Source organism: Chiloscyllium punctatum, chromosome 40 (assembly GCF_047496795.1).
Source record: "Chiloscyllium punctatum isolate Juve2018m chromosome 40, sChiPun1.3, whole genome shotgun sequence".
In the NCBI taxonomy this organism is placed as follows: Eukaryota; Metazoa; Chordata; class Chondrichthyes; order Orectolobiformes; family Hemiscylliidae; genus Chiloscyllium; species Chiloscyllium punctatum.
In genome coordinates this window covers 40,749,951-40,766,678 of record NC_092778.1, presented here as the reverse complement: position 1 = coordinate 40,766,678, position 16,728 = coordinate 40,749,951, and the positions used below count along the sequence as shown (strand labels likewise).

The following is a 16,728-nucleotide window of genomic DNA, read 5'->3' as shown; positions in this document are numbered from 1 at the left end:
TTATCCCTTGCCATGTGCTGATCCAAACTCAACAATGGGTTGGTTGCAGTGTGGCAATGTTATGAGACCAATAATTCAGCATGTACTAAAGCTCCAGAGATATGAGTTCAAATCCTACCAGTGCAGCTGAAGGAATTTAAATTCAATTAATTAATAAAATCAAATTTGGAATAGAATACAGGTCAATAATAATTGTAATCAATTGCTTAAAAAAACTCAGGCTTTCTCATATCCTCTCCGGTAAGAAATATGTCATCCTTATCCAGTCTGCCTACATACAAATCCAAACTCACAGTAATATGGTTGACTCTTAAATTGCTGTCTGGAATGACCTAGTGAGCCACTCAATTCATTGGCAAGTAAGGATGAACAATAAATGTTGGTCTTGCCAATGATGCTCACAAAGGAAGAATGAAAAATATGGTCTTAGCCTTTAAAGTTTGTGCAAATCTGAGCTGGTGACTGTTAGGACCTGATTAAGCTGCTTCTGTCACACCTCCACCTGAGTCTTCTATCTCTCAGGGAAGGAGGATGGGTGCTAAACAAAATGGCTACACCATCAGCTGCTGACATTTCATGCCAAATAGCAAGATCAGGGTGCAGTGGGATTTGCAAAGGGACACTGAGCCATTATCCATAACTTTCACAGGGACACCAGTTGCAAGTAGTTTTCTCGCAGTTGCCCTTATAGGTGCAGAATTATCCAGGCCTCCTGTCCTCCAATTGATTCTGATCTGTTCCCTTCAGTTGTGTGCCACCTTCTTCTGTAAAGGTTAGCGTAGAATGTCAGCAGTTCTGTCGTATTGAGTTGGGTGCCCACTATAGATGAATAGCTGTGGGCAGCGAGTGATGGGGTTGAATGACCAGCATTGATGGATCTTTGAGGGTGAATGGCAGATCTGGATGTTAAGACTGAGTCCTGAGTGCCAAGGAGGATTGATAGGTGAATGATGGCGATATGGTGAAGAGGCACAACTGTCTTTACTAGGATGCACCACCTCTGTCGGGCTGGATTGTCGGGCCATGTTTGCCCCATCAGTTGGTGGACTCTAGAATCTGGTAACTAGGAAGTTTGCATGTCACTTGCCTCAGTAGGATTGTGGGCAGATCACACATTAAGAGCTCTGCATCCAAAAATGGTGGGAAATAAAATTTGAGCCCAAGATTTTGATATCTCATTTTACATAATACTAAGATTCCAAGTGCGCACTTATTCTGTACCACTCTCCATTCTCTGACGTCTGACAAAATTTACTGTGGTAGGCATTCAGAATGGAACTGGTGTAAAAGCATAGTAAACACAGAAGCCTGAAGTCTGATCTATTCAAATCTTTCTTAGGCTTGAGAGAAGACAAACTGAGAAATACAAGTGTGATTTACAACAAGTGAGCAGGTACTGGTGGTGATATTATCAACAAACACCTTCCAAAGGAAGCCAAAGCTGTTGGCATTCATGGAACAGAACTATACCCCAACCACACTCTCCCTTCAAAAATGGTGAGAGGATCTGAAGTAACTGAAAATAATACTTTGATTTACTACATTGCAAGGAATGTAGATCTGAGGTTTGGGACAGATTATTGAGCTCCAACTGTGACTTGTGACTTCCTCCAGAAATTCAGGGTCCTGGACTAACCTCAGTAAATGTGAAAAACTTCTTCCTTAAAGCCCTGGCACTATACTTCTGGTTGAACTGAGCAGCTGATTGTTATTCCATCGACAATCTATCAATATATCTGACCAACATACTTGGGATGTGTACTAAACATTTAATCCATGATTAGTTTCATCATTTACAGTAGTCCGTGGTGTGTGAGGAACAGAAAGTCAGGTTGAGGATATTTTTAGTTGTTATATTTTTAGTCCACAATCATGCTTTACTTTTCTGTGTGATATTTACATCAACCAACAGCATACCATCTTGTGTATTTGATAATGTTTTGCTACAGGAATAGTTCAGTCCTGGGACCTGACTGTGTCACAAAATGATCACACTGACACCATGTGTCAGTGACCACAGCAGATATTTGTTTCCAAGAATAATTCTCCTCTCCCTCATAATCAAACAAATTTGCTTTTTGCAGTGACAAATTTGGGGAATTTTAAATTTGAAACAAACATTATCAGAATTGTGAGCTGTAAGATATTTCTTTAAAACTCAATTTTTCTTAGTTGGAAATTGTGACTGATATAATTTTAGCTCCAGCTGTGGGAATAATTCCAGGACATCACATGCTGTACCTTGCTTTCCTCAGTGTCCTTGAGTTGTGAGGTGACTCAGAAATCACTGGTCGGCTGAGCCTCAGTAATATCGTTCATTCCACATTCCAAAAATCCTGTTAGACTGTTCACTTCAAGCAATGCGAGTAATGGAACATCTCTCTGTTCACTTTTTCTTCATAACTTGTCGAGAGATTGTAAATGTCATTCACTATTCACCAATGACTTGATGAGATGAATTTTATCCAAACCTTCTGCGTACCACCACAGACATTGATTACCACTTACTCCACCTTTTTATCCTATACCCATCACCATCATCTCGTTAATGTATCCATCAAAACACAGCCACAGCTGCTAAATCCTGTCTAATATATAAAGAACATATTATCCATATTTGCATATTTAGTTAATTGACATTCTGGTAACAACGCTTACATTTTATTTGTAACATTAGATAGGAATCACTCATTCATGTTAAAATTTATAAATGCCCAAAATTAGTTCTTAAACTATGTACATCCCTTTTCTCTTTATCCCTAAGTAGGCTATATTTAAACATTTTAAAATTTATTTCATTGTCTATCCTTTCTTCAGTTACACTTGCTTCTGTCTCTAGTGTTGGAATAAATTCTTCTCTAATTTGCTTCCACTCTACCCTTTAAAGACCACCTATGCAACCTCAAAACAGCTGAACTTGATTTACTCAATTAGTCCATAATATGTACTTTTGAAGCCCTTATCCACTGCAGAACTTTCATTGTCTTCTCTTGCTGTTACAATGCTATTGTCTACAATAAGTTCCATTAGACTTCTCTCTGCTACCAAAGCTAAGGAGCTGTGCCAGGATTAGCTAGCAGGACAAGTCATTCCCACATGATTGATTGATACCTTAAATCCATCTTCTCTGTCATTCCACTGTCTGAGGACAAATGACAGAAACAAAAGAAATTGTTTATAAACAAGCTTAATTTTACTGGCCCATCTTCCAACTCTGCTTGCTTACTTTACTCTTGCTCATTAGTTATGTTTCCCCCCAGTTCCACCTATCTCGACTGAGTTTCTTCCTGATCCCTTCTCTACATTTTTCAAAGTAGTTCTATTGATGAGATATACCTCAGAGAGATTCACATTATATCTAAACTGTGCTGTATTTGTCCTGAGTTGATGGGACAGTATCAGGAAGCATTACTTTCTAATCTATACTGTATAATATCCTGTGGGTATTTGATGAAACTGTATAGAGGGTGCATTCATCTGTATCTAACCCATGTTGTGCCTACTGTGAGAGTATTCGAGAGGACAATTTAGAACATAGAACATAGAACAGTACAGCATGGTCCAGACCCTTTGGCACTTGATGTTATGCCAAACTTTTATCCTACTCCATGATCAGACTACCCTACATACCCTTCATTTTACTATCATCCATGTGCCTATCCAAGAGTCATTTAAATGTTCCTCATGTATCTGACTCTACTACCACTGCTGGCAGTGTATTCCACACACCCACAATTCTCTGTGTAATGAACCTACCTCTGAGATCTCCCTGAAACCTTCCTCCAATCACCTTATAATTATGCTCCCTTGTGATAGCCATTTCTATCCTGGGAAAAAGGTCTCTGACCATTTGCTCTCTATATATCTCTCATTATCTTGTACACCTCAATCAAATTGCCTCTTATCCTTCTTCACTCTAATGAGAACAGCCTTAGCTCCCTTAGCCTTTCTTCATAAAACATACCTTTCAGTTCAGGCAGCATCCTGGTAAATCTCTTCTCCACTCTTTCTAAAGCTTCCACATCCTTCCTATAATGAGGTGACCAGAATTGAACACAATATTCCAAGTGTGGTGTAACCAGTGGTCTATAGAGCTGTAGTATAACCTCGCAGCTCTTAAACTCAATCCCCCTGCTAATGAAAGCCAACACAACATATGCCTTCTTAACAACCCTATTAACTTCAGTGGCAACTTTGAGGGATCTATGGACATGGACCTAAGATCTCTCTGTTCATCCACACAGCCAAGAATTCTGCCTTTAACCCTGTATTCTGCATTCAGGTGTGACTTTCCAAAATGAATCACTTCATACTTTTCCAGGTTGAACTCCATCTACCACTTATCAGCCCAGTTCTGCATCCTGTCAATGTCTCGTTGCAATCTACAAGAGCCCTCCTCAGTATCCACAACTTCATCAACCTTTGTGTCATCAGCAAACTTACTAAACCAGCCTTCCATTTCCTCATCCAAATCATTTATAAAAATCACAAAGAGCAGAGGTTCCAGGATCCCTGCAAAACACCACTGGTCATCGAGCTCCTGGCTGAATACTTTCCACCTACTACTACCCTCTGACTTCTCTGGGCCAGCCAATTCTGTATCCGGACAGCCAAACCTATATCCCATATCTCCTTACTTTCTGAATGAGCCTACCATGGAGAACCTTATCAAACACCTTGCTAAAATCCATACACACCACATCTACTGCTCTACCTTCACCAATGTTTTTTGTCATATTCTCAAAGAATTCAATAAGGCCTCTCACAAAGCCATGCTGACTACCTCTAATAAAACTATGGCTTTCCAAGTAATCATAAATCCTGTCACTCAGAATCCTCTCCAATACCACAGACGTAAGACTGACTGGTCTGTTATTCCCAGAGTTGTCCCTATTCCCTTTCTTGAAGAAGGGAATAACATTTGCCCCACTCCAATCATCTGGCACAATGCCAGTGGACAGTGAGGTTGCAAAGATCACTGCCAAAGGTCCAACAATCTTTTCCCTTCGTGCCTACAGTAATGTATGTATCATCTGACCCAGGGGACCTATCTATTCTTATGTTTTTCAAAATTTTCCTTCTTAACATCAACCTGCTCGAGCATATCGTGGTCCCTCCCTGTCGTGAATACTGAAGCAAAGTGTTCATTAAGGACCTCACTACCTACTCCAACTCCAGGCACAAATTCTCTCCACTATCCCTGATTGGCCCTACCCTCAGCTTATGCTCAAAACTTGAACTCTTGCTCCTCAGATGCTGGCTGACTGGCTGGGTTTTTCCAGCACCACACTTTTTGTCCCTACCCTCACTCTGGCCATCCACTTGTTCCTCACATAATGTAGAATGTATAATGCCTTTGGGTTTTCCTTCATCCTACCTGCTAAAGCTTTTTCATGCCCCTTCTAGCTCTCCTAAGTCCATTCTTCAGTTCCTTCCTGGCTACCCTGTAAACCTCTAGAGCCCTGTCTGATCTTTGCCTCCTCAACCTTAAGTAAGCTTCCTTCTTCCTCTTGACTAGATGTTCTACATCCCGTGCCGCTCAAAGTTCCTTCACCTTACTATCCCTTCCTCGCCTCAGTGGGATAAACCTATCCAGCACTATCATCAAGTACTCCCTAATCAACCTCGACATTTCTGTTCTGCATTTCCCTGAGTACATCTGTTCCCAATTTAGGCTTCCCAGTTCCTGCTTAATAGCATTGTAATTCCCCCTCCCCCAGTTAAATACTTTGTCACACTGTCTGCTCAGATCCCTCTCCATGTCTAGAGTAAAGGTAAGGGAGTTGTGATCACTATCACTGAATTGCTCTCCCACCGAGAGACCTGACACCTGACCTGGTTCGTTGCCAAGCACCAAATCCAATATGCCCCCCCACCCCCACCACTCTGGCTATTTACATATTGAGTCAGGAATCCTTCCAGGAGACACCTGACAAAAACTGCTCCATCCAAACTATTTGAACTAAGGAAGTTCAGATCAATATTAGGGAAGTTAAGGTCACACATGACAACAATCCTGTTACTTCCGGACCTTTCCAAATCTTCCTCCTAATCTGCTCCTCCCTGTCTCTGTTGTTATTGGGGGTCTATCAAAAACTCCCAATAAAGTTACTACTCCATTCCTGTTTCTGATTTCCATCCATACTGACTCTGTAGACAAATCCTCCTCGACAACCTCCCTTTCTGCAGCTGTGATACCATCCCTGATTAGCAATGCTACTTCTTTCATCTCCCCCACTATTTCTTTTGAAACATCTAAATCTTGGAACATCCAACAACCATTCCAACCCCTGTGATATCCAAGTCTTAGTAATAGCCACAGCATCATAGTTCCAAATACTGATCCATGCTCTAAGTTCATCACCCTTATTCCTGAAACTTCTTGTGTTAAAATACACACACATCAACCCATCACACTGACTGCAACTTTTCCCTATCAACTGTCTATCTCTCCTCACAGAATCTCTGCACCCTGTAATTGGCTGTTCACTACCTACTCCATCCTCAGATCTGTAGCTCCAGTTCCCATCCCCCTGCCAAACTAGTTTAAACCCTCCCAAAGAGCTCTAGAAAACCTCCAGCCAGGGTATTAGTGTCCACCCAGTTCAGGTCCAACCTATCCTTCTTGTACAGGTCCCACTTTCCCCAGAAGATATCCCAATGATCCACATATCTGAAGTCCTCCCGCAGCCACTTCATCATCTGCACTCAGTCTCTGCTCCTAGCCTGATTAGCCCATGGCACTGGTAGCAATCCTAAGGTTACTACACTGCTCATCCTGCCCTTTAGCTTCCAACCTAACACCCTGCATTCACTTTTCAGGTCCTCATCCCTTTTCTATGCTATGACTTTGGTACTGATGTATATCACGACTTCTGGCTGCTCTCCTGACCCCTTAAGAATCCTGTAGAATCGATCCGAGACATCCATTATCCACGCACCCGGGAGGCAATTTACTTTATTTTCCCGAGAGGGAAATTTATTTTTTATCTAACACATGCTGTACCTTCCCTTAGGATGTTTGACACACTAATTGCAAAATTTTCAATCCTCTGCTCTGACATCACTCACCCTCCAAGACAGAAAGGAATATTTGAAAATCTTGGAAGCTGGTTATCACTTTAAGTATAGAGAAATCAACAAAGCTGCTGCACACAAAGCAAAAAAAAGGGCTGATTTTGTGCAAGTGCTTTTCAAACAGAGTGTTTGGCTACAAAGCACAAAGCCATCATTCACAGAGCTTTTACTGGGCAGATATGGTAAGCAGGTGTACCTTAGGAATGTAGGCACGATATACCCTTCAGTAATAACAATAGTCTGGGCCAAAATATACTCAGACATTGGGTAACATTTCCCTGGGGCACGAATAAGCTTGTAGCACATTTACAGAAATACAAATCCTGCTGGGCACAAAGGAAATGAATAACTGGGTGGAACCTCTCCTGGGGTAACAAAGTCTTCAGATCCTGACTGGTTAGCTGGTATTCCCGATCCAAATATCGGAACAGAAATTACAGCATAGGAGGAGATCATTTGGCCTGATGTGTGTGTTTTGTCTCTTTGCACAGGCATCCAAAACCAAGCTTACTCCTTTACTTGTTCAGTCCACTGTATCTACTGATTGTGCTATTATTCTAATTTGTGATTGAAAGATGCAATGTGCCTTCATTCAACCACACACGACAATAATTTCTTCCTCCATTCCAAAATTCCTCTAAGAAAATAATTATTTCTTAACTTTTCTCCTCATATTCAGTAATAATTTTGAGTCATTGGTTCAATGTTAAACGCATCCTTACCATATTCTGTGGTGCTCTATGCACTGGACAGGACTGTACTGTGCGAAAGTGAGGACTGCAGATGCTGGAGATCAGAGTCACTCTAATCAGAACTGTACTGTGCACACTGGACAGGAACAGTTCCCATTATGTGTACACTGGGCAGGAACACTTCCCATTCCATGTACACTGGACAGGATTGGTTCCCATGCTGTGTACATTGGACAGGAACAGTTCCCGTCCTATGTATATTGGACAGGAACAGTTCCCCTGCTGTGTACATTGGACAGGAACAGTTCCCGTCCTATGTATACTGGACAGGAACAGTTCCCTTGCTGTGTACATTGACAGGAATAGTTCCCATACTGTGTATATTGGAAAGCAACGGTTCCCATTCAGTGTACACTGGGTAGAATCAGTCCCTATAATGTGTACACTGGAAGAAACAGTTCTCATTCTGTGTACACTGGACAGGAATAGTTCCCATGCTGTGTGCATTGGACAGGAACAGTTCCCATGTTGTGTATACTGGACAGGAATAGTTCCCATGTTGTGTATACTGGGCAGGAATAGTTCCCATGTTGTGTACACTGGACAGGAACAGTTCCCATGTTGTGTACGCTGGACAGGAACAGTTCCCATGCTGGGTACACTGCACAGGAACAGTTCCCATTCTGTGTACACTGGACAGAATCAGTTCCCATTATGTGTACACTGGATAGGAACAGTTACCATGCTGTGTGCATTGGACAAGGATCAGTTCTCATGATGTAAACTCTGGACAGGAACCATTCCCATGATGTGTACACTGAGCAGGAACAGTTCCCATTCTGCATACACTGGACAGGAACAGTTCCCATGCTATGTACATTGGACAAGAATAGTTCTCATGATGCATACACTGGACAGGAGATTCCGATGATGTGTACACTGGACAGGAACAGTTCCCATGCTGTGTATATTGGACTGGGATAGTCCCCATAATGTGTACACTGGACAGGAATGGCTCCCATGCTGTGTACACTGAACAGAATCAGTTCCCATGCTGTGTATATTGGACTGGAATAGTCCCCATAATGTGCACACTGGACAGGAATCCCATGCTGTGTACATTGGACAAGAACAGTTCCCAAACCATGTATATTGGACTGGAATAGTCCCCATTATGTGTACACTGGACAATAATGGCTCCCATGCTGTGTACACTGAACAGAATCAGTTCCCATGCTGTGTACACTAGATAGGAACAGTTCCCATGATGTGTCCACTAGATAGGAATGGTTCTCATGATGTCTACACTGGACAGGATCAGTTCCCATGATGTGTACATTGGACAAGGATCAGTTCACATGATGTGTACAGTGAGCAGGAGATTCCCATGATATGCAAACTGGTCAGGAACAGTTCCCATGCTGTGTACATTGGACAAGGATCAGTTCGCATGATGTGTACACTGGACAGGAACAGTTCCCATGCTGTGTATATTGGACTGGAATAGTCCCCATAATGTGTACACTGGACAGGAATGGTTCCTATGATGTGTAGACTAGACAGGATCAGTTCCCATGATGTGTACAGTGGGCAGTAGATTCCCCTGATATGTAAACTGGTCAGGAACATTTCCCATGCTGTGTACACTGGACAGAATCAGTTCCCATGCTGTATACACTGGACAGGAACAGTTCCCATGCTGTGTACACTGGACAAGAATGGTTCCCATGCTGTGTAAATGGGACAGGGAGTCCACCCATGCTGAATATACTGGACACGGATAGTTTCTATACAATGAGAGCTCTCTGTAGGGACAGTTGTGATATGGGTTGACAACCCTGGTTAGCTGTATAATTATGCAATGTCATATCACATGATAATGATTGATCTCCCCCCTACTAAGTATCTTTGGATATATTCTATTCAAAGGAAACTGAAAATCAAATTATATGCAGAGGAGGGAATTGAAGAACCACACTGGCCATCTGACACATTATGTCTGCTTCCATAAGATTATGGGGGACAGCTTTATCCCAGGAACCAGATTAATTACATTACACTCCCTCTAGGGCAAACATGTCCTTCCTTTGGTAAGGAGCTAAAACTACACCATCCTCCTGGTGTGGCTTTGCTAATGCTCTGCATAATTCTAGTGAGATTTCTTGGCTCCAAGATCTGACTCCATACTGCCACTAGCTTCAGTGCTACAAGAACCTCGAAACATGGCACAGCTGTTGTTTACCAACTGCAAAATGCAACTTAGCACCTAACACTGATTTGATGCTTGTCTGTCATTCTGGATCTCGCAGAATGCTTTTGCTTAAATGTTTTCAGCTAAACATTTTCTACCTGCACAAGGGGCTCCCATCTTCCATCACTATAATTCTGTAAAAGAATCAATATACAGCTTTCAAGTGAGATTCTTCTGACTTTCTTTCACTGCAGTTGCAGACTTAGTGGACCCTGTTAAAGATTCATATTATATTATATTCATACTATATATAACACAAAGGTGTCCACTCTAACAGTTTTGCCCACTGGGGCTGTAAAAACAAGTCACCTCGTCACTTGCCTATCCGTTGTACTCCTGCAAATTTTTTCTCTTCAAATAAAGACCCTATTTCCTTTTGAAAGCCTTTTTTACATCCTCCAGACTATCAGACAGAACATTCCAGATGATAACTACCTGCTGCATAAAAAAAACTTTCCCTCCTGTTACAGTTGCTTCTTTTTCCAAGCACTTTGTCCTTTGGGTCTTGACACATCCAGCAGTGGGAATAGATTCTCTTCATTAACTACACTGTCTAGACCTATCATGATTCTGAAAGCCTCTATCAAATCTCTTCTCAATCTTCCCTTCACTAAGGAGATCTTTGGCACATAATGCAAAAATAGCTGACTTTGTGCGAGTGCTTTTCAAACAGAGAGTTTGGCTACGATGAAGAATAACCCAGCATTGCCAATATCATCTCTGAAAGATATCTCACCAATTATAGGAGTCAGAAGAACATGGTGCTGCATTTTTTACAAGGAATTCAGTGGAGTTTGTTAGCATTATTCAATATGGATCTGAAAGAGTTAATGCTTGCTGAGTGCATTAAGCACCACTCAATATGATGATGTCAGGAGGGTTTGGTGAGAGTGCGAAGTAGAATATCATGGGAGACAGATCAAAGGCTAGGTTCTCCTAATAGTTTTTGTAATAGTGCACAGCTTATTCTTAAAAGCTCTAAGTAGCTGCAGAGATGCAGAAAACTACATCTTGTTTACTTTACAAGGGTCTACTTGTTAGACCAGAAGGTGGCTCCCCTTGCACATTTTCATTTTATTAGATCATGAAATGCAGGCATTGTTGGCAAGGTCGGTACTTATTGTCCATCCATAATTGTCTTGGAGATAGTGGTGGTGAGGTGCCTTCTTCAACTGCTGCAGTCCTTGTGGAACGTGGATGTCCACGGGATCATTAAGAAGACAGTTCCAAGATTTTGACTCAATGACAGTGAAGAAATGGTGATGTAGTTCCAAGTTAGGATGTTGTCTGGCTTGAGGGTATCTTGCAGGTGGTGGGGTTCCAAAGCTTCTTCTGCCCTCGTCAGACAGTCAGAGGTCAAAGTTTTGAAAGGTGCTGCCTAAAGATGCTTGGTAAATGGCTGCAGTGCATGCATTTTGTAGGAGGTACTCAACACTGTCACTGCATCAATAGTGAACTGAATGAGCATTGAAGGTATTGGATGGGGTGTCAGTCAATTGGGCTGCTTTGTTCTGGATATTTTTGAGTTTCTTCAATATGATGCAGCTGTATCCATTCAGGCAAATGGAGAGTATTCATCAGACTGCCTTATAGGTGTTGGACAGGTTTTGGGGAGTTAAGAGGTGAATTACTCATTGCAGAATTCTTAGCCTCTGATTTGCTCTTGTAGCTTCAGTATGTATATGGCTGTTACAGTGAAGTTTATTATCAGCAGTAACCCCCAGAACACTGATAGTGTAAGATTCAGCAATGGTAATGCAATTGAATACCAAGGATGATGGTAACATTCTTTTTGAAGATGGTCATTACCTGGCACTTGTGTGACACAAATGCTACTTGTCACTATCAGTCCAAGCCTAGATATTATCCATGTCTTACTGTTTTTGGGCATATATCTATGAGTAACCCAGGAAAAAGCAAACTGAGGGCCATTGATCAAGTTATTCCTTTGCAAGTTTATTTGTGTGGCCTAAATATTATTTGCCAGTTTTTACCTCAATCCTGAATGTTGTCCAGATCTTGTTGCATTTGAATATGGACTGATTCAGTATCTGAGGAATGGTGAATGGTGCTGAACATTGTGCAGTCATCGATGAACACCCCCACTTCTGACCTTATGATGGAGGCAAGGTCATTGATGAAGCAGCTGAAGAGGTTGTGCCTAGGCCACAACCCTAAGGAACTGCTGTGAGGATATGTTACACCTTAGATGGCTGACTTTCAACCACACAATTTTCTTTCACATCAGGTATGAATCCAACACGTCAGGTGTTCCCCCTGATTTCCATTGATTCCAGTTTTGCTAGGGCTCCTTAATGCTACACTCTGTGGAATGCAGCCTTGATATCAAGCTCAGGCACTGTCATCTCACCTCTGGAATTCAGCTGTTTTCACCATGTTTGAACCAAGCTTGTAATGAGGTCAGGAGCTGAGATGCCCTGGTGGATCTCAAACTGGGCATCACTGAACAGGTTATTGCTGACTAGGTGTTTCTTGAAAGGACGATAGATGATACTTTCCATCAATTTTCTGATGATTGAGAGTAAATTGATGGGATGGTAATTGGCCAGGTTAGATTTGTCCTGCTTTTTTGTGTACAGGGCATTTGGGTAGATGTCAGTGTTGTAATTGTACTCGAACAGCTTGGCTGGGATGTAGCAAATTTGAGGAATAAGTCTTCGGTCCTATTGCTGGAATGTTGTCAGGGCACTTGGCCTTTGCACTATCCAGTGCCTTCAATCATTTCTTGATATCAGAAGGAGTTAATCAAATTGACTGAAGATTGGCATCTGTGTTGTAGGTTACCTCTGGAGGAAGTCAAGTTGGAACATCTATTTGACACTGAGCTGAAGATTGTGCAACTAGTTCAGCCCTATTAGATTAGATTAGATTACATTACATTACAGTGTGGAAACAGGCCCTTCGGCCCAACAAGTCCACATCGACCCGCCGAAGCGTAACCCACCCATACCCCTACATTTACCCCTTACCTAACACTACGGGCAATTTAGCATGGCCAATTCACCTGCACATCTTTGGACTGTGGGAGGAAACCGGAGCACCCAGAGGAAATCCACAGAGACACGGGGAGAATGTGCAAACCCCACACAGTCAGTCGCCTGAGGTGGGAATTGAACCCGGGTCTCTGGCGCTGTGAGGCAGCGTTGCTAACCACTGTACCACTGTGCCACCCTATCTTCTGCAATGATGTGTTGGGTTGTTCCATCATTGAGGATGGGGATATTTGTGGAGCCTCCAATTAGTTGTTTATTTGACCACCACCATTCATAACTGGATGTCGTAGGGTTGCAGAGCTTATATCTGATCCATTGGTTGTGGGCTCACTTAGCTCTGTCTATCACTTGCTACTTATGTTGTTTGACATGCGAGTTATCCTGTTCTGTCGCTTCACCTGATTGACACCTCATTTTTAGATTTACCTGATGCTGCTTCTGGTATGCCTTCCTGTACAGTTTATTGAGTAGGATTGATTCTCCAGTTTGATGGTGAGGGGTATATGCTGGGCCATGAGGTTACAGATTGTGCTGGAGTGTGATTCTGCTGCTGCTGGTCCATAGCTGGATGTCCAGTCTTGAGCTGTTTCATCTGTTTGAAGTCTATCCAGTTTACCCCAGTAATGGTGTCACACAACACAATGTAAAATATTCTCAATGGGAAAGCAGAACTTTGTCTCCGCAAGGACTGTACAGTGGTCACTCTTACTGTTATTGTCATAGATAGATGCATCTGTGCAGACAGATGGGTGAGGATGAAGTCAAGTATGCTTTTCCCTCTTATCAGTTCCTGTAGTCTCAGTCTAGCAGCTATGTCCTTTAGGACCTGACCAGCTCAATCAGCAGTATTGCTGCTGAGCTACTTTTGGTGGTGGTCTTTGAAGTCACTCACCTAGAGTAAATTCTGTGCCCTTACCAGTCTCAATGCTTTCTCCAAGCGGCATTCAACATGTAGGAGCACAGAGTCATCAGTTGACAAAGAGTGATATGTGGTAATCAGCATCATGTTTCCTTGCCTATGTTTGACTTGATGCTATAAGGCTTCATGGGCTCCAAAGTCTATCTTAACTCCCTCCTGACTATATGTTGCTATGCAATCCTCTCTGCTGGACCTGTCCTGCTGGTGGGACAGGACATACCCAATGGTGGTGATGGTGATGTCTGGGCTTTGTTTGTAAAGTAAGACTCTATGAGTATGATTATGTCAGGCTGTTGCTTCATTTGTCTCTGAAACAGCCCTCCCCATTTTGGCACAAACTCCCAGATGTTAGTATGAAGGACTTTGCATGGTTGTGCTTGCCATTATCATTTCCTGTGCCTTAGTTGATTTCAGGTGGTCTATCCAGTTTCATTCCCTTTGTGATTCAACTGAATGGCTTATAGACCAATTTAAAAGGCAGTTAAGAATCAACTACATTTCTCTAGGTCTGGAGTCACATGTAAGCTAGACTAGGTAAAGATAGTAGATTTCCTTCCGTAAAGGACATTACTTAATCAAATGGGTTTTCTGACAATTGTCAATGATTTTGTGGTCATCTTTAAGCTTCTAATTGAAGATATTTTGTTGATTTCATCATCTGCCATGCTCACCTGCTCAGTTTGGATTCCAACAAAGAGTACTCAGCTCCAGACTTCATTACAACCACAGTCTAATCAGACAAAAGAGCTGAATTCCATTGGTGAGCTGAGAGCGCATGCCCCTGACATCCAGGTCGCATTTGATGAAGTACAAAAAAGCGTGAGTAAAATTAAAGTTAATGGGAATCAGGGAAAAAACACTTCACTTGTTGGAGCCATACCTGAAGTGAAGGAAGATGACTGTGATTATTGGAAGCCAATCACTGCAGGAATTTCCCTGGGTGTTTCACATGCCCAGCCATCTTACATTACTTTACAAATGTTTCTTTCCATTGTGAGGGCAGTAGTGGGAATGTTTCTGATGTTTGGATTGTATTCAATTCCATTTGTCACTCCTCAGATAATGAGGTAATCCATTCCCACATGGAGCACAATGTATACAACGTTCAAGCTTGAGCTGATAAATAGCAAATAACATCCATGACACACAAGTAGATATAATGACCATTTTCAACAAGAAATATTCAATGGTGTCAGCAATGTTGAATCCCCAGTGTTCATATCAGAAGCTTAACTGAACCATTATATCTACAGAAGTAGGTTGGAATGGCTTGGCTTGTCAAACTTCTTCCAGACTCTCTACAGCTGACCCACCAGCTCCAAGGCACAAGTCAGGAGTGTGATAATATATGTTAACCAGCCTAGATGAGTGTAGCTCTGACAGTACTCAGAACGCTCAATGCCATCCAAGACACAGCAGCCGACTTGAGCGTAGCTCATCCACCACCTTGAAAAATGACTCTCTCCACTAGAGTGCCATTTCCAAGATGCACTGCAGCAACTCACCAAGGTTTCTTCAATGGCACCAGTCAAATCCATGAATTGCACAATATAATATCCTAAAGGCAGGAGATGCTTGGGAATACGACGACTCCAGGTCACAAACCATCTTCACATAGAATTATATTGCTTCCTCTTTACAGTCACTGGGTAAAAATTGTGCAACTCTCTCCCCCACAGCACTCTGGGTCTAAGTACATTGTATGGATCATAGAGGTCCAAGAAAGTGGCTCCTCGCCATCTTGCCATGGAAAATTAGAGACAGGCAATAAATGTTGGCCAAGCCAATTACTCTCTTATTCTGTGAATGAATATTTTTTTAAAAACTGTTATCCAGGAGGCTGGGTTGCTAAGTTGTAAGTAAATTAGTTTATTGTATTATGAATCATTATACCACATTTGATCTTTCCTTTATTTCAAGTAGATAGCAGGTGATAATAGTCTCTGATGTTTTCCTGGTTGTTAATGATTTCCACTGTTCAATTTTGTGCAACCTAATTGGTAAGAGATTGTAATTTGTCACAAATAGTTTCATTATTTCTAGGTTAGAGATTTGGAGATCAACCAGAATTCTTGTCCCTCATCATAAGTCATGTTTCTCAGTTGGAAAGTGAGTGCTGATGTGGCTGGTGAGAGACTCTCACAACTCTTATAGCCTGAAACATTTATTATCAGATGGGATAGAAAGAATAAAAACACCAGTGAGGACCCAGGAGTATGTCCAAAATCCATGGAACCAGAGCCCAACAGCCATGGGACAAGACCCTGTATCCATGGAACGATATTTAAGTGGCCCTGGTCTGTACCATACCATCTCTCACTGAGGAGAGGGAAAGGATTACATTAAAAAGTGAAAGGAAGTGCTGGAAAGTAAGCTGTTTCATACAGTCTTACCAATAGCAGTACTGTCATCCCAGTATCATAGTGCAAGGAAACTGAGCATAAATTGGGTTCAGCTGAAAGATGTAACAGCGGCAGCTCACACCACATCAGAAGCTTGCAGACTTACAAGCAGTGAAAGAAGGGAACTGTCCAGGTATCAATCACTCGCTCTTTTTTCACCAGGCAGCATTGAGCTTATTAATGACAAATTATGAGTGAAAGGTCCAGTAATTAATGCCGAACAAAGCTTGGCAAACGGTGAATTGCCTGTAATGTGAATAAGCCACACAAATACCTTCAGGCTCAATGCAGCTGCCTCTAACAAAAGGTGCATTTATAGGACACAGTGTGCGCTAGTAACACTGCAAGTTCTTTTTGGGAGTGAAATAATAAT

General features: G+C 42.0%; 1 protein-coding gene across 2 annotated transcripts in view; it reads left to right on the top strand.

The window, feature by feature from the left end:
- LOC140464491 (netrin-3-like) overlaps positions 1-16,728 on the top strand; it is a 187,840-nt gene that overhangs the window by 151,347 nt on the left and 19,765 nt on the right. The gene's annotated exons all lie outside the window — the stretch shown is intronic.